Consider the following 22,452-nt stretch of genomic DNA (forward strand, 5'->3'; position numbering starts at 1 on the left):
TATTCAGCATGGTTGCGTACTATACAGCATTTTATGGTATATTATTCCTCCTTGTATGGTTTATTACTAATTGCAGGAAGCTGACTATGGTCCCATGCTGTTCCCTGTGGAATGGTGAGTATTACTTCCCGTGGTAAAGGGGGTTTGCAGGTATCACAAGGCTCATGTCTAGAGGTGGAAGTGTTCTCTGGACCCCACAGATGAAAGCAGGACATCGGCTCCAGATGGGGCGAGAGGCTGAAGTAACCCTGGGAAGGGATGGGATTGAACATGGAAACAAACCCATGACAGGCTCCAGATAGAGGAAGTTGGCCCTGCAGTACTTGTCTACACCTGAAAAGCTCATCTCAGGCACCAGGCCTCTAGAACTCTACAACAACATATTTATGTCGTTTCATCTCATCAAACTGTGACCTCAGCAATCAGAGGCAGCTATGTAGGCAGAAAAGTGGGAATGGTAGTCATGATCTGATTTGAAGCATACAGCGATCAGACTTTCCTTAAATGTAGTTGATCGGATAATAGCTCTGCCAGGAATGCGGCCTTAGGAGAGTTTCACCAAGGCTGGGAAGCTGGGTGAGAAGAGAAATTGGGGGATGTCGTCACGTGGAAAAGTGGCCTGGCGGTCCCCACTGAAGAGTGCAAAGGGAATCTAAGCCCATATTTCAGGGGGTAAAAATCATATTTGACTCCTCAAAATCTTAAGAAGAAAAGGCAGTTAAAGGGAAAGGTGGGGTGGAGCAGAAAATAAATACCAAAGGCCACTGTGCAGAGAAGCTGGCAAGCTCTGAAGGTTGGTTTCAGTTAAAGACGATGATGGTAATGGTTCAAGGTCATGTCCACTGTGGTGGCAGGGAAAATATTCATGTAATTATGTCTGTCAGGAAAGTATGCAGAAAGAAAGAAAGGAAGAGAGAAAGAAAGAGAAAGGAAAGAGAAAGTATACAAATTTATATGCACAAGAGGGAATTTAAACACAGGTAGTCCACAGGAGAAGAGAGACTCAATCAGTTTGGCACCCCTATCTCTGCTAAAGTGACATAAGGATGTCCTGTGTTTGGCTGTGTGTCTTCTTTGTAGCTAACCCGGTTATAACTTACCACACAAGCTTTCCACATGTTAAAAATGCTACCCAATTATTAAGAGTCACTTCATAGTCTCACTCTCATAGACAGTTCTTATGCTCTGGCCTTTCTCCTTTATTTTCCAATGAAGAGCGGGGACCCACTCACCTGTGGACATTTTATTGTATATTTCATGTAGACTGTCTTCCTTTGTAGCAGGAGTGGATGAAGGGGAGGTGGGGAAGACTGTTGTTCACTGGAGAAAGGATGAGAGAGCAAGGGGCACTGGAGTAGGTGTCTGGACCTTGAAATCAAAGCACACACACACACACACACACACACACACACACACACACACAGTGTGTGTTTTAGCACTGCATTTTAGCACTGTATTTTAGCACTGCAGGAGACACAGGCAACCATGTGAAGTGATGGATGTTTTCACAAAGGGGATGAGGATCCAAAGATCAGGGGCGGGAGGCCAGGAAACCTCCCTCACCCTGGTGCTAGGATGGCAAGCATGGTCTCAAGCGTTTCCGTCATCAAGAAGGAGAATCTTAGGGAGTGGCTCCAAGATTAGACCTCCCAAAGACTAATCTGAAGTAGCTTTAAAGATGCCTCAGTGGGAACAGATGCCTAGGAGGCAGATAGCAAACTGGGCAGTGCCAACAAGATGTATGAGACTGTTGACAAATTTATTAGGGCATCTTGAAAATTCCCCATGAAGATTTCCGATGACCCTAAAAGCCTAGGGTTCTCTATCTGAAGGTCCCAGGGAAAGGAATCTCTGCTTGAGGATTTGATTCTCTTGTGAGAAGTGGGCACAGTTCACCGAGCCAGCCCTCTCAAAACACTGATGGTAAATCTTCTGGACTTATATTTATTCTTTGTCATTCTCAATGAAGGAGAACCTTTACATACTCAAGTTCACTGGGACCAAACAGTTTGGAATGTTTTTTTCAGATGGATAAAGGACCAGATGACATTATTTGGCCTTCTTGCTATGGAACAATTCAGAGGTTCACTTAATGAAAATTCTTCAGAAATTTTCTCACTGTGAGAATCAGATTGAGAGGTACTGGGAAGGGTGCAATCTGAACACAGTTGCCCAAGGAATACAATTTTCAAAAGCAGACCAGTCCAAACCTGCTTCTGTGGTCTATTGTCCCCAGACTCCATATGCCTTCTTTCCCAACGCCACCCCATTGAGCACAGACAATGACCAGCAAACAGAGAAGGAACAGAGAAGCCAACACCTAGACTCTCAAGGCTGCTACTCTCAAAGAACACAATCAGTCCTTTGAAAACCACAACCCTATAAATACTTCTACCAAAAAAAAAAAAAAAAAGAATCCGTGGACTAAATACTTTATGGATTCAAGGATCATTCACAGTGACACAATAGAAAGAGCTGCTGCAGAGCATCTCAAGAAACTTCTGGAGAGGATTTTCAACTACAATAAAAATTTGCACAATGTAAGCTTGAAAAGCAAACTTCAACAGGGACCTAAGTGGGGCATCTTAGCTGGTAGGGAGTCCCCAGTGCATAGCGAAGGTCTCTAGCCCACAGTTCCTAAAGCCTTGGAATGTCAGCACCAGATGATGTAGCAGCTGCACTACTTTCTCCATAGCTCACCTGCACACCTAGCAAAGGAATGAATTGTTTTAAGATTAGAGACAAATGAATCATGGGTGGTTTTCATCAGCCCAGTGCCTCACTGGTGTGGATTATACTTAATGGCTAGCTGGGCAGCTTCTGTTTTGTAAATTTGTGTATTGGGAATTAAACATTGATGAAACCAAGGAGAAGTTACAATGTAAAGGTTGGGAGTGAGTCTTTCCTCATCCCGCTGGGTTCCCTCTTGTTCTGCTAACCACAGCAGCTGTAGGCCTTTGAGATGTGATAGGGAATGCTGGAATGGATACAGTTGACTCAGCTCCTGTGTGTTCTGAGGTCAAGCATGTGGCTAGGTGTGTGAACCTGTTGGCACTGTGCTGGTGTCCTTGGCCATACTTCTCCTCCTTAGTCCTTGAAGATCCAGTTTCAATTACTGATTGCTGTGGATTTTCTGCTCAACCCAATGGAAACTTCTAATAGAATTATAAAATCAGCCCATTAAAATATTTACATTTTATTATTTGTGTGTGTGTGTATGTGTGTGTGTGTGTGTGTGGGTGGGTGGGTGTGTGGGTGGGTGTCCGTCCAGGGAAGCCAGAAGAGGACATCAGATCCTCTGGACCTGAAGTTACAGGAATTGGAGTCTATCAGAGGCAGGTACTAGGAACTGAACTCTGATCCTCTGAAAGAACAGCAAGCACTCAAAATCCTTGAGCCATTTCTGTAGCCTTCGCATATTTTTAATAGTCTTTGTTTATTATCCATGAACTGTTCAAACTCACACCATTATTATATTGACTCACTTGGACTCAAAGCAGGACGTGGTTATAAAAACAAACTTACCTTAAAAGTTACTTTGACATATTATTTCATTTATTTATTTATTTATTTATTTATTTATTTATTTATTACTTTGACATAAGTAGATGTGTGCATATTTTGACCTTCATGAATCACTCAGTCCTTTGACCTGTACCCTTAAGTACACTGTAGTTAGCCCAAGGATTGGTCATCATTGTCTTCACACTTACTGTATTTGACAAATGTGATTTAAAGAAGAAAAGGTCTTACTTAGCTTTTTGTTTATGGGGATAGCCCACTTTAGTGGAGGAGGCACACTGGTGGGAATAGCAGGCCGCTAGCTGGCCAGGAAGCCTCCCTCTTTGTCTGCCTACAAATCCAGCCCCACGGAAGGCGCCAGAAGAAAACCGTCAAACTAAAGAGGTTAAGCACAGGAAACACAAGAATAAACAATCCCAGATAAGCAAATCACAAGAGAGGAAACACACACACACACACACACACACACACACACACACACACACACTCACTCTACAACAACAAAATACAAAACATTGCTCATTGATATCTGCCAGCATTAATTCCCTAATAAAAGGATGCCGACTAACAGAATGGGTTTAGAAAGAGGATCTATCATTCTACTGCATCGAAGACATACCACCTTACCACCGAGGTCAGACATCACCTCAGGATAAAAGGATAAAAAGGGTATTCCAAGCAAATGGACCTACGAAGAAAAGCAGTTATGTCCTTTTTAATAAAGACTAAATAGACTTCAAACCCAAGCTAATCAGAAGAGATAGGGAAGGACACTACATTCTCATCAAAGGGAAAACCTACCAAGAGGACATTGCAATCTTAACATCTGTACACCAACCACGAGGGACCCAAGTTAGTAAAAGAAACACTGCTACAGCTTAAGTCACATACAGACCCTCACATACTGATAGTAGGAGGGAGACTTCAGTCCTCCATTCTTGCCAATAAACGGATCATCCAGACACAATCCAGAGATATTCTGAAGCTAACTGACATTATAAACCATATGGACCTAACAGATATTTACGAAACATTTCATACAGACACAAAAGAATATACTTTCTCCTCAGCCCCTCACACAGCTTTCTACAAAACTGACCACATACTCAGGCACCAAGAAAGTCTCAACAGGTTATATAAAAAAAATTGAAATAAAACCTTGAATCCTATCTGACCACCATGGCTTAAAGTTGGGTATTAACAACAATAGAAAATTTACACTCCCATCAGTGTGTACTTTCTGTGCACAACCTGTCCCTTCAGCCACACTGTGCATGTCCAGAGTTACAGGCCTAGATGACTGAATGAATGTACATGTGTTCATATTATCTTCTTTGTACAGTGTATATAATGTGTGTACATAGGTGTACATTATGTATACAGTCATGTAGCCACATATTCAAACTTCTGTGTTGTCAAGAGTTGATTGTAGTGTTGCTAATGTGAATAGATATTGGGGTTGCAAGGTTCCCTTAACAGGAATGTTGTGCAGGTGAGTTTCTTACCAACTTCATTTTCCTTAGATAGGGAGCTGCCTGGGTCAGGTGGCACTAATTCCTGCACAAGGAAGCCTCGAGCCAGAAAAGTCCTGATAGGAGGGCAGTTCTCTAAATTTACAAGGGCCCAGAAGCTGCAAGAGATGTTAGCCTAATATCCAAAACTAAGGATAAACTTGCTTTTCACAAACCAGTTTAGCATAACTGGAAGGAGCTTGGTGACTGAGACCCTTGGTCTTCTCCAAAGGCTCCAAAGCTGGAGCTTCGTGTGGCTCAGACACGGGCATTTGGGATCCAGGGGCTGCAGCAGTCTCCCTTGTTTACCCTGGGCTCTGTCAGCAAGACATGGGGGCTCTCTGGTGGTAAAAACAAAATACCAGTCTACCAAACATTCTATGAAAACAGTGCAGATAGCTAGAAACCGCAATCAGTAAATTATCCTAACTTAACTACATTCTGTAGAAGTTGTATTTAATAGAACGAAAGCTAAGGCTGACATTTTCCTCATCTACCAGGTCTTTGCTGATATTTGTCCCCTATGATTGGGATTTTTAGGCTGAGATGTGGACTTGGGAGACAGGGCCCAGCTTGGCAGAGACTGCTAGTGGCCACAGTGAGCAGGCATTGGCTTGGATGAAGCCAAGTGCAAAAATTTGACTGACCCACGGGTTGCTCTTTGTGTTTTTGAAGTAAATTACTGGAGTGTTTTAAGAAATAATTGTTAAGACTATAGTCCTCAGTGTCTTTGGTGAGACATGGGTCTTTTGGCTTCAGCTTCCCACTCGTGTCCCTGGCCTCACCCTTTGTGGTTGTTCAATCTTGCCTGTGTCATTGCCTGTTGTGACAATCACACTATTAAAAGTGGCTTTCCAAGTAAAACACAGGGAAGCTTGGCAGTCCCTAAATGAATCCTTCCATTTTCTCTTTGGGGGCTATTGTCTTAGCAGCAACCTAACAGTAAACTTAAAAGTGGCTTAGGAAGGGGAAACCATCAGACATTTCTAATGCTCAGCAATATGCACTTTTAGTTAATTTTCAATATTGATATTTATACATGGAATGTAGGAAAATGCTCAACATTACCACTCTTAAGTTTTAGTGTTTGGGTAACATTTGGTATAGACTGCACATTAAAAATGGCCTTTCTTCAGGAAAGTACCACCAGTTGTCATCCCAACAGCCTACTCATTCACGGACGCTAATGCTGCTGCACACACAACTCAAGTGCTGGAATATTTTTCTAGTCTGTTTTCCCAATTAACTTGTAAATCAGTGTTCAACTAGTTTTATAACTGAAAAGCTGCACATTTTTGTCACAGTACCAACTAGTTTGTACCTGTAGTTTGAATTTCTCTGTTAAGATACAAACTTATCACCCCCCACCCTCAACTCCCTTTTTAGAGGACATCTACTAAAAGAAAGTCCAGTGTGGCATTTTCTTGGGTAATGACTGGTTGTGTAATTTCTGCCCTTCACACTGTAGAAAACACCATGGATGCCATTACCTTCTGATTCCAGGTTAAAAACCTGCAGAGAGCTGCCATTTTGTACAGCTTTTCTCCCCATGTAAATGAGCTATGTGATGGCATTTAAAACCCGCATGTTCTTTTTAAACTGAATTTTCTAACTAATCACTGTCTTCAGTCCTGAAGGAGAATCTGCATTGTTGTCTGTATAGAGAGTTGCTGTGCATGGTTATGAGCGCCTTTTACTAAATGCTGTTCAATGTGGCTTTGTTGTTGTGGCTTAATACTACCTACACGAGGTTTATACTATTAAAGTAAATTCAAGACTAAAAAAAAAAAGGAAATTTACAAACTCATGGAAGCTGAACAACTCACTACTGAATGAAAAAATAGGTCAAGATGGAAATTAAGAAAGAAATTAAAATCTTTCTAGAATAGAATGAAAATGAAAACACAACATACACAGACTTAAGGGACAAAACAAGGGCTCTTCTAAGAGGCAAGTTTACAGAACCACAGGTCTGCATAAAGAAATTGGAAAGATTGCATACTAGTAAATTTAGCAGCACAGCTGAAAGCTCTAGAACAACAAGAAGAAACCACACCCAAAAGGAGTGGACAGCAAGAAATAATCAAACTCAAGGCTGAAATCATTAAAATAGAAACAAAACCAAACAAACAAACAATTACAAAGAATCAATGAAACAAAGACCTGGGCTTAAGAAAAATCAGTAAGATTGACAAGCCCTTAACCAAATTAACTAAAAGGCAGAGAGAAAAAAATTCAAATTAACAAAATAGGAGGCGAAAAGGGGATCATAACAACAGACACGAAGGAAATCCAGACAATCATAAGGACACACTTTTAAAACCAGTATTTCACCAAGTTGGAAAAATCTAAAGGAAATGATAATTTTCTTGATACATATCAGCTACCAAAGTTGAATCAAGATCAGACATACAATTTAAACAGACCTTATAACCTCTAGTGACACCGAAGCAGTCATTAAAAATCTGCCAACCAAAAAAAAAAAAAAAAAAAAAAAGCCCAGGGCTAGATAGATTGAATATATAATTCTACCAGACCATCAAAGAAGAATTAATACCAACATTCCTCAAATTATTTCACAAGATAGAAACAGAAGGGACATTCCCTGATTTATTTTATGAAGCCACAGTTACCCTGATACCTAAACCACATAAAGACTCAAAAAAAAAAGAGAGAGAGAATTACAGATCAGTCTCTCGTATGAACATAGTTACAAAATTTCTCAAGAAAAATCCTTGCAGACCATATCCAAGTACACATAAAAAGATCATCCACAGCGATCAAGTAGGCTTCATCTCAAAGATGCAGGGATAGTTCAGCATATGTAAATTGGTAAGGAGAGTCCACCATATAAACAAACTGAAAGACAAAAATCACAGGGTCATCTCATTAGATGCAGAAAAGAGCTTTGACAAAATCCAACACCCCATCATGATAAAAGTCCAGGAGAGATTAGGGGTACAAGGTACATACCTTAACAAAATAAAGGCAATTCACAATAATCCCACAGTCAATATCAACCTAAATGGGGAAAAAAATAAACCTCACAGCAATTCCAATAAAATCAGGAAGAAGACAAAGTTGTCTATGCTCTTCATACCTATGCGATATAGTATTTAAAGAGCAATAAGACAACTGAAGGAGATCAAAGAGATATAAATAAGAGAGAAGTCAAAGCATCTTTATTTGCAGATGATATGATGTCATATTAAAGTGGTTCTAAAAACTCCAATGGAAAATGTCTACAGATGATAAACACTTTCAGCAAAGTAGCTGGATAGAAAACTAACCATCAGAACTCAGTAGCTTTCCTATGTACAAATGACAGACGAAGACATAAATCATGGGAATAACACTTTGCAATAGCCTGAAAATATTAAATATCTTGGGATAACTCTAAGAAAGCAAGTGAAAGACTTATATGATAAAAACTTTAAGAACTGAAGAAGTTGAGAAAGATGTTAGATAGAAAGATCTTCCATGATAATGGATTGGTAGGACTAATATAATGAAAAAGGCCATCCTACTTGTGGTGGTTTGAAAGTTTGAATATTCTTGGCCCATGGGTAGTGAGTGGCCCTATTAGGAGGTCTGGCCTTGGTTGAGTAGGTATAGCCTTGCTTGAGTGGGTGTGGCCTTATTTGAGTAGGTGTGGCCTTGCTTGAGTGGGTGTGGCCTTGTTTGAGTAGGTGTGGCCTTGCTTGAGTGGGTGTGGCCTTATTTGAGTAGGTGTGGCCTTGCTTGAGTGGGTGTGGCCTTGTTTAAGTAGGTGTGGCCTTGTTGAGGAATTGTGTCTTTTTGGGGGTGTGTATTGAGTTCCATTGCTTTAGCTTGCCCAGGGCAGAAGAGAGTCTCCTCCTGGCTGCCTTCAGATCAAGATGCAGAACTCTTGGCTCCTCCAGCACCATGTCTACCTGCAGGCTGCCATGTTTCCCATCATGATGATAATGGACTGAACCTCTGAAACTGTAAGCCAGCACTAACTAAATGTTTAGCTTAGTAAAAGTTGCCTGGGTCACGGTGTCTCTTCACAGCAATAAGACCCAAACTAAGACACTACCAAAAGCAACCTACAGATTCAATACAGACCTTCAAAACATGATATTTCAGAGATCTTGAAAAGTTAATTTTCAGCTTCATATGGAAACATGAAAACCCAGGATAGCTAAAACAATCCTGAATATTAAAAGAAATGTTGGAGCTGCATTCCCAGAGCCCCACCAGCACCAAGGACAATCAGGCTTGCCTGCACCAAGGACAAACAGGTCGGACTCTGCCCCAGGTCCTTTGTCCACCAGGTCTCCTTACCCAGAGCCAACAGTGGTGAACCACACCCTAACCCCTGCACTACATTTCCAGCCCACAATGCTGTCTGTGTTCCCTGAGGCCTGCCAGAAATAAGAACAACCACATTAGATGCTTCCCCACCAACCCCCTGGTCTGGTAAATCTCCCTAAAGCACACCCAACAGCAGTGAACTGCACCTGCTCCCCTGAGCTCCATTATCTGGCTCACAACCTTTCCTGCATCCCTGGTGGCCTGCAAGCCCTAGGGATAGCCAGATAGCTAAAGGCCAGCCTAAGAACACAATTGAGAAGAGGCACAGTCATGTGACACAGGAGCCCAGCCCTCCTATTACAGCCAGCCCTGTAGATCTTAACACAGCCAAAGCACAAGGGAAATAGCCTGGAGTCCAGCCTTATAAAGAGAGTTAGAGGCCTTTGAAGAGGGAATGAATAAACCCCTTAAGGGAATGCAGGAAAATACAAACAGATGACAGAAGTGAATAAAACAGTTCAAGACCTGAAAATGGAAGTAGAAGCAAAAAACAAAACCAACCCAAAAAACCCAAACAAAACAAATGAAACAAACAAACAAACAAACAAACATAACAAACAAAAACCCCCCACAAACTGAGGGAATCCTAGAGAGAGATACAACTGTCCAAAGTTAAATCTAGACCAGGTAAGCAATTTAAATAGTCCTATAACCTATAAAGAAATAAAAGCAGTCATTAAAAGTCTCTTAATACCCACCTCCAAAACCCTCAGAGCCATTAAAAGTCTCTTAACACACCCCCCTCAAAAAAAAAAAAAAAACCCTCAGGGTCAGATTATTTTAGCACATAATTCTACCAGACCTTCAAAGAAGAATGAGGCCAAAGTTACTCTGCTACCTAAACCGCACAAAGACTCCACAAAAAAAATGGTCATCTTACCGAAAACAATCTACATACCCCACACAATTTCCATCCAAAATTCCAACACAATTCTTTACTGACATTGAAAGAACAAGACTCAACTTCATATGGCAAAAAAGAAAATCCAGGAGGATTTCTTTGCACTTTCTTCTTTCATCTGACCCTGGGGTCGGTGGCTTTGATTAATATGAGTCACACATTTCTCCCTCTGTAATCTTAAATGGTTCTATAGTCCTATTATAAAACCATCAGTAAGAGACAGTCTGATCCTACTAAATACCCCGAACTCTAACTGAAAAATCCAACTTCAGCTTTGTTATTTGCATAAATCCTGCCCCATTCCCAAACCCCCCACCCCCGACCCAAGTGGTCTCAGAGGACAAAGAGTCACATCTGTTTCTGTTTCAGCCAGGCTGACATTCTTTGGAGCCCCTTCACCTTTGCTTTTTAGATATGTGTGATCTCATTTAGGACAGAAGTGCTGAGCTGGGGGAAATAGAAGCCTGGAATGTACGCAAATGTGATGTGCAAATTTTATCACGGTTGTGTTATTTGCTAAAGTTCATTTTGAAGCACTCTGGGATGTGATTGATTTTAAGGGCAATACAGGATGCTATATACTGAATTTACAGGTCTCGTGGGATAAATAATCCTGCCTATTTTCTTATTACCAAGAGGATTTTGAACATAAAATGGAAGTATAAGAGTCACAGTAGAATGTTAGAGTATCTTATTTGTCTGAGGCATTTGCTATGCTATGTGTACTGTAGGGTAAATGGGGCTATTGTATCACAGGTCAGACTAATGAAGTAAACACATTCAATTCTATTTATGTGCTCCCATGCAGCAGACGAAAGAATATGTGCACCTTTTGAGGGAAAGATTTTATCATCTACCTATTCTACCCACATATCAGACTGCTTATCTGTCCACCCACTGCATGGCACCAAGGCATAGAGAGACAGATTCATCCATCTGCCCTACATCATCCCTCCCTCTATCTATCCATTGATCAATATCTCTATCTCTCTACCCTTCCTTGTATCCCCCATCCATCCACTCATTCTTTTTCTTTCTCTTTCCTTCTCTTTCTCTTTCTCTTTCACTTTCTTTCTTTCTTTCTTTCTTTCTTTCTTTCTTTCTTTCTTTCTTTCTTTCTTTCTTTCTTCCTTTCTCTCTCTTTCTCTCTTTCTTTCCTTACTTCCTTCCATCAATTTTTCTATCCACACATCCATCCATTTTTCTATCCATCCATCCATCCATCCATCCATCCATCTTTCTATCCACCCATCATCCATCCATCCATCCATCCATCCATCCATCCATTTTCCATTCATCCTCCCCCTCCTTTCCTCTATGTCTCCTCCCCACCCTTCCCTCCTTTCTTCCCTCTCTACCTCCATTCCACTATCAGTCCATCTATCCACTCACCCATCCTTCTACTTATTATCTTTCCAGACTTTTCCAGATTCCTCTAGCTATAATTCCTACATCCTTATTTGGGTGTACTCTACCATCTGCAACAATTGTTTGGGTATTGATCTGATCATAATGGCTTAAAAGTTGATATTTAAATTCGCTATGGCACAACTAATATCCTGCTTTCCTAACTGGTTATATACCTTCAGATGAAAGGGACTATGGTGTCCTTATTGTATTGCTCAAATGTTCTCAGTGGAGATTTCATTAAGTTGTTTCAATCATGTAGCTATAGTAAAAATAGAATTTCAAAAATATTTAGCATTTACTCAAGGAGTCAGATGTATGTGGTCAGATTGTTTTCCTCTTCATTGGGTACGGTTTCTCTTAATTCCACCCATGGACATTATCAAGAATTTGCTTTTGACATAGTGTTAGGAAGCAGTTGTGGAAGGGAATGTGGATAAATTCTTAATTTAATGAGAGAAGACAGACTCACTGATAAGTGGATATTAGCCCAGAAGCTCAGAATACCCAAGATACAATGTGCAAAAAACACATGGAACTCAAGAAGAAGGAAGACCAAAGTGTGGATACTTCAATCCTTCTTAGAAGGGGAAACAAAATACCCATGGAAGGAGTTACAGAGACAAAGTTCAGAGCAGAGACTGAAAGCATGACCATCCAGAGACTGTTGCACCTGGGGATCCATACCATATGCAACCACCAAACCCAGACACTATTGCAGATGCCAACAAGAGCTTGCTGACAGGAGACTGATATAGCTGTCTCCTGAGAGGCTCTGCTAGTGCCTGACTAATACAGATGGATGCTCACAGTCATCTATTAGATGGAGCACAGGGTCCCCAATGAAGGAGCTAGAGAAAGTACCCAAGGAGCTGAAGGGGTTTGCAGCCCCTTGGGAGGAACAATATGAACTAACCAGTAACTCTAGAGCTCCCTGGGACTAAACCACCAAGCAAAGAAAACACATGGAGAGATTCATGGCTCTAGCTGCATATGTAGCTGAGGATGGCCTAGTTGGTCATCAATAGGAGGAGAAGTCCTAGGTCCTATGAAGGTTCTATGTCCCAGTATAGGGAACTGTCAGGGCCTGGAAGTGAGAGTGGATGGGTTGGTGAGCAGGGGGTGGGGGGTGGGGAGGGAGGATAGGAGATTTTCGGAGGGGAAACTAGGAAAGAAGATAATATTTGAAATGCAAATAAAGAAAATATCTAATAAAAAAGAAGAAAAAACTTTTTAAAAGTTTATTCATCTACATAATTACAATGATTTTCTCTTGGTGGAGAGAGAGAAGGAGAGAGAGAGAGAGAGAGAGAGAGAGAGAGAGAGAGAGAGAGAGAGAGAAGAGAGAGACTGACATAAACAGCTAGCTATAACTTTTTTATTAATATGTATTCTGATGACCAGCAATTTCAGCACCACAGAGATCTTATTAAATAGGCAAAGTGTAGGCCACCAGTGAGGTCCAATGAAGCAGACCTAGCATTCGAACAGGTGGAAGTTGACTCATGTGCATGCTAAAGCATGAGAACAGCTGTGCTCCTCCACCCCAAATCATTCTCTCCTTCTTCCAAACTGGCTTCCCCTAATGGTGTTCAATAGTCCACAAAGGGTCAAGGAACTCTGCATGACTTATCTTTATACCTCTAGATCAGTGCATCTCTCACCCCCTCATCAGAGGAGCTTCTTGCAATAGGTGACAATTAATACAGAGACCACACAGATCAAGGGACAGAGAGTAAGTATGAAAATACTGGGTACTCAGCCATAAGTAGGGCATTTATATTCCACCTCTCTTCTGTCAAGGCTTATGGGTCATTGTGAAAAGGTGGGGAGGAAAGAGTGTTGAGGTTGTGTTTGACTACGAGGGACTGGGATCTTCTGGACATAACACTACAGCTGAACTCACAGTGGTTGTGACAGCACACACACACACCCTAAAACCTGTTCAAGCTCAAGCCAGACCAGTTCCCAGCATGCAGAGGTGAGGTGGGCACACAGTCTCACCCACAGCTCAGGAACGATTGGCAGCTGTTAGCTACTTGGAGGGAACAGTTGGTTTTCTTTAAGAGCTTAGCATGGTAAGTTGACCATGGTTTATTGGAAGGCACATAGCCAAGAATATATGGGTAACATCAATTGGACTTCATTGGTGTAAAAGAAGACACAACGTTGGATGGGTATCAAAGGCATGGTGTATGCTGCAGGGTTGGGGGGAGGTGAATATGATCAAAGTGCTTTGTACAGAGCTTTTAACAAATTAATAAAAACATCCAAGCACATGTTGGGTATAGTGATAGACTCTAACTCACACCAGCACTCAGGAGGAAGGAGCAGGCAGAGCTCTGTGAGTGCAGGGGCAATCTTGATCTAAATAGGTAGTTCTAGGCCAGCCATGGTTACATATTGAGACCCTGTTTCAGAGAAAGAGAAGGAGAGAGGGTGAGAGGGTGAGAGGGGGAGAGGGGGAGAGGGGGAGAGGGGGAGAGGGTGAGAGGGTGAGAGGGGGAGAGGGGGAGAAGGGGAGAGGGGGAGAGCGGGAGAGGGGGAGAGGGGGAGAGGGGGAGAGGGGGAGAAGGGGAGAGGGGGAGAGCGGGAGAGGGGGAGAGGGGGAGAGGGGGAGAGGGAGAGAGGGAGAGGAATCACCTTCCTCCCTCTTTCAGATCCTCTGTTATAATGAGAGCCTCAGTAACAGGAGTTACAAACTCATACACATCTCTCAGTCACTGTAATTGATATTTAGCCATATGTCGGGGCTGACTGTTGGAGAAATTACAGTCACGTGTATGGCTTTGAGATGGCACACTAGTGTGCTGCCTCCATCTGTCTATGATGCTCCATGTATTTTAAACACTAATGAATGACCTCATTGACTGTTACCACATGTTAGAAAGCATTAATTTAATTCAGATTTGCTGATTACTGATGGTCCCTGTCAGAAACTAGGGGAAAAGATGAGATTAGATGTTCCTTTAACTAGATTTTTGAAAAGGACAGTATCTTTGGTTCTACGCAGAAAAGCTGACATGTGACATGAAATCCTTGCTGTTCTCTATCTGACATTCTTCTCGAAGGAATAACGAATTCTAAACTTTATTAGAACTATAACTCAATATCATAAATGTGTTGGTAGACCGTAAGGAACGTCATTGTTTTGTTAGGATGACTTTGGTGCATGGAGAGAGATAATTAATGGAGGAGAATGCTCATGCTATCAAAAATTTTTCATTTAGTCTTGGAAAATATAACAAACCTAATAATAAAATACACCCAACGTGACTCATAGTTCAGACTGTAGTAGAGATTAAGGCATGGATGAAGCGATTTCTCATGAAGCAAGACGGATAGCACACATGAGCTCACTGCCCCTGTCACTGAATGCTCCCTAGAATGGCAAGGCACAGATTTAATAAAAGCTGTGAAGTCTCAGAGATGTGGGGAAGATACAGTGTAATTTGCAATTTGCAAGGGAAAGCCAGCTTGTTTTGTTGGTTTGTGGCCATGCAACTATCCCCAAGGATAGTGCATTAACACAACAATTATATCACATCTCACAATATTTTTTGTTATATTAGTTATGTTTTTTAACTGAGCTACATGGCACCAGGCTCCAGAAATAAGTTTTATATGCAAGTATAACATGTGCTTTGAGCATATTCCAATTGTGGGTCTCTGACCCCCAGGCACCCTGCCCATTTGCTGTTTGCCTTTCTGCAGTTGGGTTATTGCCCTCAAGTTTCCCCCTGTTTTATTCATTTACCTGCAAATTGCATCATTTATTTATTTATTTATTTATTTATTTATTTATTTTTACCACCGAATAAAATTCTACATTTTCTTTGGACACCTAGGCCGATTCCATTGCCTAGCTATAGTGAATATAGCTGCAAGGAAAATGAATGTGTGCGTTGTTCCCAGCAGGATGCAGAGCTATTTGGGCTGTGGCTGGAGTGTTCTATCTGGGCCATTTGTTAGTCCTATTTCTAGTTTTTTTTTTTTTCCTGATAATCCTCCAGACCAGTTCTAAAGTGGCTATACCAACTGAGATTCCCAACAGTGGATTAGGTATACTGGCTGGTTTTGTGTGTCAACTTGACACAAGCTGGAGTTATCACAGAGAAAGCAGCCTCCCTTGAGGAAATGCCTCCATGAGATCCAGCTGTAAGGTATTTTCTCAATTAGTGATGAAGGGTGGGAGGGTCCACTGTGGGTGGTGGGTTCTATAAGAAAGCAAGCTGAGCAAGCCAGGGGAAGCAATCCAGTAAGCAGCACCCTCCATGGCCTCTGCATCAGCTCCTGCCTCCAAGTTCCTGCCCTGGGTGAGTTCCTGTCCTGACTTCCTTTGGTGATGAACAGCAATGTGGAAGTGTAAGCTGAATAAACCCTTTCCTCCCCAGCTTGCTTCTTGGTCATGATGTTTATGCAGGAATAGAAACCCTGACTAAGATATAAGGGTTCATCATGCCCCACATTCATGCCGACGTTTGCTGTTCTTTGTTATTGATGGTGTCCTTCTTGTCTTCTTCTTCTTCTTCTTCTTCTTCTTCTTCTTCTTCTTCTTCTTCTTCTTCTTCTTCTTCTTCTTCTTCTTCTTCTTTTTTTTAATGACTTTTGGTTGACAGTTGATTTTATTCGATTCTAGAATGGCTACTCCAGCTTGTTTCTTGGAACCATTTGCTTGGAAAATTATTTTCTAACCTTTTACTCTGAGGTAGTGTCTGCCTTTGTCATGGAGGTGCGTTTCCTGTATGCAGCAAAATGCTGGGTCCAGACTGTTAGTCTATGTCTTTTGGTGGTGGTGGTGGGGGGGAGTTGAGTTCATTGATGTTAAGAGTTATTAAGGAAAAGTGATTGTTACTTCCTTTTATTTTTGTTGTTAGAGGTGGAATTGTGTTTGTGTGGCTGTCTTCTTTTAGGTTTGTTGGAAGATCACTTTCTTGCTTTTTCTAGGGTGTAGTTTCCCTCCTTGTGTTGGTGTTTTCCATCTATTATCCTTTGCAGGGATGGATTTATAGAATGATATTGTGTAAATTTGGTTTTGACATGGAATATTTTGGTTCCTCCCTCTATGGTAATTGAGAGTTTTGCAGGGTGTAGTAGCCTGGGCTGGCATTTGTGTTCTCTTAGGGTCTGTATGACATCTGCCCAGGATCTTCTAGCTTTCATAGTCTCTGATGAGAAGTCTGGTGTAATTCTGATAGGTCTGCCTTTATATGTTACTTGACCTTTTTCCCTTACTGCTTTTAATATTCTTTCTTTGTTTAGTGCATTTGGTGTTTTGATTATTATGTGACAAGAGGAATTTCTTTTCGGGTCCAGTCTATTTGGAGTTCTGTAGGCTTCTTGTATGTTCATGGACATCTCTTTCTTTAGGTTAGGGAAGTTTTCTTCTATAATTTTGTTGAAGATATTTACTGGCCCTTTAAGTTGGGAATCTTTGCTCTCTTCTATACCTATTATCTTTAGGTTTCATCTTCTCATTGTGTCCTGGATTTCCTGATGTTTTGGGTTAGGAGCTTTTTGCATTTTCTTTGACTGTTGTGTCAATGTTTTCTATGGTATCTTCTGCACCTGAGATTCTCTTTTCCATCTCTTGTATTCTGTTGGTGATGCTTGCATATATGACTCCTGATCTCTTTCCTAGGTTTTCTAACCCAGGGTTTGTGATTGTGTTTTCCAGTAATTCACTAAAGGATTTTTGTGTGTCCTCTTTTTGTATTTCTAGCTGTTTACCTGTGTTCACCTATATTTCTTTAAGGGAGTTACCTATGTCCTAAAAGTCCTCTATCACAATCATGAGACGTGATTTTAGATCCGAATCTTGCTTTGCTGGTATGATGGTGTATCCAGGACTTGCTATGGTGGGAGAATTGGGTTCTGATGATGCCAAGTAACCGTGGTTTCTGTTGCTTCTGTTCTTATGCTTGTCTCCCACCATCTGGTTATCTCTAGTGCTACCTGCCTTTGGTTATGTCTGACTGGAGCCTGTCCTTCCTGTGATCCTTGTTGTGTCAGAACTCCTCAGAGTCCAGGTGTCTTTGTGATCCTGTGATTCTGGAATCCTGTGATCCGGAGATCCTGGGTGTGTCAGAGCTCCTGAAAATCAAGCTGCCTCCATGCCTCTGAGATCCTGGTGTGACCAAGCTCCTGGGATCTGGGATCCTGTGATCATGTGGACCTGGGTATGTTAGAGTGCCAGGGAGTGGAGTATTTTCTGGGTGTTGTGGGACTGGCTATGAAGTTAGCACCGAAGGTCTGCTCAGGGCACTGACCCAGACCGGAAGGAACCCATGCCACTGGTCTGGCAGAGTTCCTGGGTGCCTAGGTCCCACTGGTCCCAGTTACTTCTTGTGCTGGGGCAGATACTGTGTCCCCCTCACCTCTGATCCTATGATCCTGGCAGTGGTAGGGCGCCTGGGAGTAGATCTTCCTCTGGGTGTTGTGGGACTGGCTGCAGAGTTTGTGCTCAAGGTCTTTGTTTATTAGTTTTTTAAGACAGGGTTTCTCTGTGTAGCCCTGGTGATCCTAGAACTCACTCTGTAGGCCAGACTGGCCTACAGTCACTGAGATCTGACTGCCTCTGCCTCCTGGGTTCTGGGATTAAAGGCACTCCACCAGTGTAATCTCTAACTGTGTCCTAATATACTGGTCCTTAAGCCACACATGAATACAGCACTGATCCTGAAAGGTGTCCAACTTATGTTACCTAAACGCAGCACTTTAGAGTCCATACTTTCAAAGTTCCGTGTTATAACTGTGTTTGTTTCTAGTGTTCCAAGGAAACCAGCCCTCTTAAATAAATAAAATGTAGTAGGTCAGGTCTGCATAGTAATATGGATAACCCAAAGATTAGGTCAAGAGGGGGCAGTTCTGTGGCAGAATTGGTGTTTTGGAGATTAATGGGAATTTAGAATTTGGACCATGTGCTAGAGTAAGCAAAATTAAATTCTAATGGGTTAATTTTAAGGTCATGGCTGGTGTCCAGAAGATGAGCTGAAATTTGAGGCAAAGACATAGGTTAGCAACCCTGTAAGACAAAAGTGTAGGACAGGCTCACCCCAACCTAAGCTACTAATGAGATTTTAGTTTCAGGGGGCATAATTTAGCCTCTGCATATAAAGTCGATCCTTGGCTTAGGATGGGCTATGTCCCAACCAACCCTCTGTACAGATAAAATGCAGTAAGTTATAAATGCATTTAATATAGTTGGCCCAGGAAGCATCTCAGCTTAGCAACATTGTATACTGTGCAGTACTACATCTTTCCCCTCATAGCAATGACCATGGCTGGAAGCTGAAACAGTATTGTGTTCTATGTCATGAGAAATCAACTAGAAGGTGAGACTTCTATGGAATGTATATGGCTCTCACTGAAGTGGAAAAATCAATAGTTATATCAACTATTATAAATCAGAAAGTTATAAATTGTCCATCAGGGATTCTCAGCATATGGTGTTTTAAGCTAGCGTCTGAGGTAACAGATTGCTTCATGTAATTTTCAGACATTTCTGTGCCTGGTCCTCCTTTTCTGGTCCCTTTCCTCATCTTCCCAGCCTGCCTGTTCATAACCTTCAGTCTCCAGTGTTTTCATTTCTACCGCCTGTCTACACGCCACGTTCTACTACTTTCTCTTATGGGTCCCTTTCTGTTTTCCTTCTTCCTATCCATGCTCACTTCCACACAGAAATAAACATACAAAAATTAGAAGCTGTGCAATAGAACACGAGGCCTTTGTCTTTCTGACTCCGGGACAATCTTGCTTGCTACAATAGTTTATAAATAAAACTATTTTCCCACAAACTTTCTTTTTCTTTTTCTTTTTTTTAGACTTTTTTGTTTTTATTATTTATTATTTTTTTATTAATTATTTCTTCCAATGCTATCCCAAAAGTCCTCCATACCCTCCCTCCCCACTCCTCTACCCAACCACTCCCAATTCTTGGCCCTGGCGTTCCCCTGTACTGAGGCAGATAAAGTTTGCAAGACCAATGGGCCTCTTTCCAATGATGGCTGACTAGGCCATCTTCTGATACATATGCAGCTAGAGACACGAGCTCTGGGGGGTACTGTGTAGTTCATATTGTTGTTCCACCTATAGGGTTGCAGACCCCTTTAGCTCCTTGGGTGCTTTCTCTAGCTCCTCCATTGGGGGCTCTGTGATTCATCCAATAGCTGACTGTGAGCATCCACTTTTGTGTTTGCTAGGCCCTGGCATAGCCTCACAAGAGACAGCTATATCTGGGTCCTTTTAGCAAAATCTTGCTAGTGTATGCAATGGTGTCAGCATTTGGAGGCTGATTATGGGATGGATCCCCTGGTATGACAGTCTCTAGATGGTCCATCCTTTTGTATTTTTCTTTACAGATTAATAAAATCCCATTCTGATTGTGTTGGTTAAAGAATTGTGACTTGGATCAGCTGACCATTCTTCAGTGACTGGTTCCTGAATGCCGAACCTGAGAATGGACTAGGGGTCCTGAGACTAGAGCAGGGGATGAGGAGACACAGAAGACAGAAGGCAGAGAAGAGAAAGCTGAGGGATGGAGGTCTTGCACAAACTTTGTGGAATGCCAAGCAAGGTTACTAAGCAGAGCACCTTCTGTACTATCTTAAAGGGGATCAATGGGTGAAGCTGGCAGAAACTATCCTACAATGAGACGAAGTGTGTGGGAGGCCAATCAAGCGATGCTAAACAAGGGGACACATGCTGTCTCAAGAGCATGACAAACTGAACATGAACATACAGCTAGCTGTCTCCCAGGCCCCTCAGGGAGGAAAGCCTGCACAAGGTCTCAGAACTTGGTTGGTTCCCTTTGTCTGAGAAAGTCTTGATTGGTCCAGCTCTCAACAGAATTGTAAACCGTGATATCATCCTAGTTGCTCTTCAGCGACACAAAGGTAGAAAGCCAAGTTTCACTTTATACATTGTCTTGTTAACATAGGGAGTCTTGACATATTTTTTCTCTTTACAGCTTGTTTTTAAAATTTGAAAAAAAATATTGTAGAAAATTCATTTGCATTGCTTTTCTTTTGCGTTGTAGTAAAGAGCACTTCTGGTATGCACACATTTTTGTAAAAAAGTAGTTTCATGGATTTGTGTGCCAAGTTAGTAGTGCACACTCACGTGCTTGCTCTCGAACACACCTGTCCACACACAGTTTTATCAATGTTCATCACTTTGATAATGTTTCAAGCTAGGAACAGAAGCTATTTTAAAAATAAGCTCTAGACAGTGCTATTACTACTAATGGCCTCTCCAAGTCTTACAGTTAAAATAAAAGTAATTACTCACAACACAGTGATTCATCTCATAGCTTTAATGAAATTCACATATGTTGCAAATGCCTAGAATTCAGAAAAGTGAGTTTTACTGCTCAGTTGCAGCTTAGGGAGAGATTTAAAGATGTGGAGATAATTGGCTAATTTTTATTTTCTTCATCTATTTAAGAATTCACATTCTATTTTAATTTGTGTTTTCATTCAAGGCTTGCTACTGTATAATGTCTGTAGAAAATGTAGGGGATGCAATAGAAAAAAACACCCCAGGCTCCACATCTCATGCTTCTGTATGGACAGTGGGAGCCAGCTGCTTCTGGCAAGCTCTTAATTCTTCAGAAAGTTGTGTAGTGGCCACTGGATGGATACATCTGCAGTGTGAGATACTATGTATCTTTTGTGATGCTCTTTTCCAACAGAGAGACAAGCAAAGGTGTGAGCCCAGCTGAAGAGTAGCTTCCATGCCCTTCTTGGTTCAGTCTTCTTGGGTGGTCTTCACACTGGTGGGTTCTAGAAATCCCGAGATTTGTCAGCACCCGGAAAAGTGCCTCTCACACTTTGCGGTGTTGTCCACCCAAATCACCCTAATCTAGAAAATCTCTCATAGACATGTCCACAGTCAGAGGTTTCTTTCTAGGATGAGTACAAATCCCACCAAATCCAGAATGAGGATTAACCACCACAAAGTCCCCGGCTGAAGAGGTAACAATGTCTGTGCTGCTGCAGAACTATGAGCAGTAAAGACAGGTGCTCATGTCCAATATAAGTGAGGTAGCCTTTGCTTTAATCTAGTCTGTAACGATGCCTACAGCCGACCTATCTGGCTATCTTAGATGATTTATCAGGTACTCTGTGATTCTGCCCTCTCTGATCCAGAGAAGAGCTGGTTCTTCTAGAATATATTCCTTCCACAAGAAACTCATTGATATTGTGGGAGAGTGAAAACCCGTCTCAGGCCTATGAGATGTGCGTCTCAGAATAAGATGCTATGGGTCAGCTTTTAATTTTTCTCTGGAAAATGACTGGGAAGGCATGCAAATCCCAGGGCTATCTAGAACATCCGGCAAGGTACAGAGAATTCTTTTGCATGCAAGAGAGGCTTCTTGACTGTGAGTATTTTCTTTTACTATCATGTTTACCTTTCTGAAAAATCAATATAAAGGCCAGACACATTATCTACAGAGAGTTCCCCTGGGCTGGGGTAGGGTATCCACGCTCGATGGTTTTCATTTTGTCAATTTTAGCTTACAGAGAGCTCGGAGGAAGAAACATTTTAATGAACGTTTTCTTCTCATCCAGGAGGAGGTTCTTTTAATTGGTGTTTTTAAATTGCCACCCTCTTAACAACAAAACCACGGTGCAGCAATAACAAAAGTGCTCGTTCTTTTTCTGGCCACATTAAGCACAAGGCCTTAGGAAACTGAGGATAATGCCACTTAGTAGGAGCTAAATGTTTCCCTAAAATTCATGTGTTGCAAATTTAATCCCCAGTGCAACTGTT

General features: G+C 41.7%; 1 long non-coding RNA gene and 1 pseudogene across 1 annotated transcript; both read left to right on the forward strand.

Moving 5' to 3' along the window:
* Gm17978 (predicted gene, 17978) lies at positions 1,984-2,746 on the forward strand (annotated as a pseudogene).
* Gm46947 (predicted gene, 46947) lies at positions 17,782-20,687 on the forward strand. Its single transcript, NR_168518.1, has 2 exons — positions 17,782-17,858; positions 20,040-20,687. It is a non-coding gene; the product is annotated as a predicted gene, 46947 (long non-coding RNA).
* The last annotated feature ends 1,765 nt before the right edge of the window (positions 20,688-22,452 follow it).

Source organism: Mus musculus, chromosome 5, assembly GCF_000001635.26.
Source record: "Mus musculus strain C57BL/6J chromosome 5, GRCm38.p6 C57BL/6J".
NCBI classification, from domain to species: domain Eukaryota; kingdom Metazoa; phylum Chordata; class Mammalia; order Rodentia; family Muridae; genus Mus; species Mus musculus.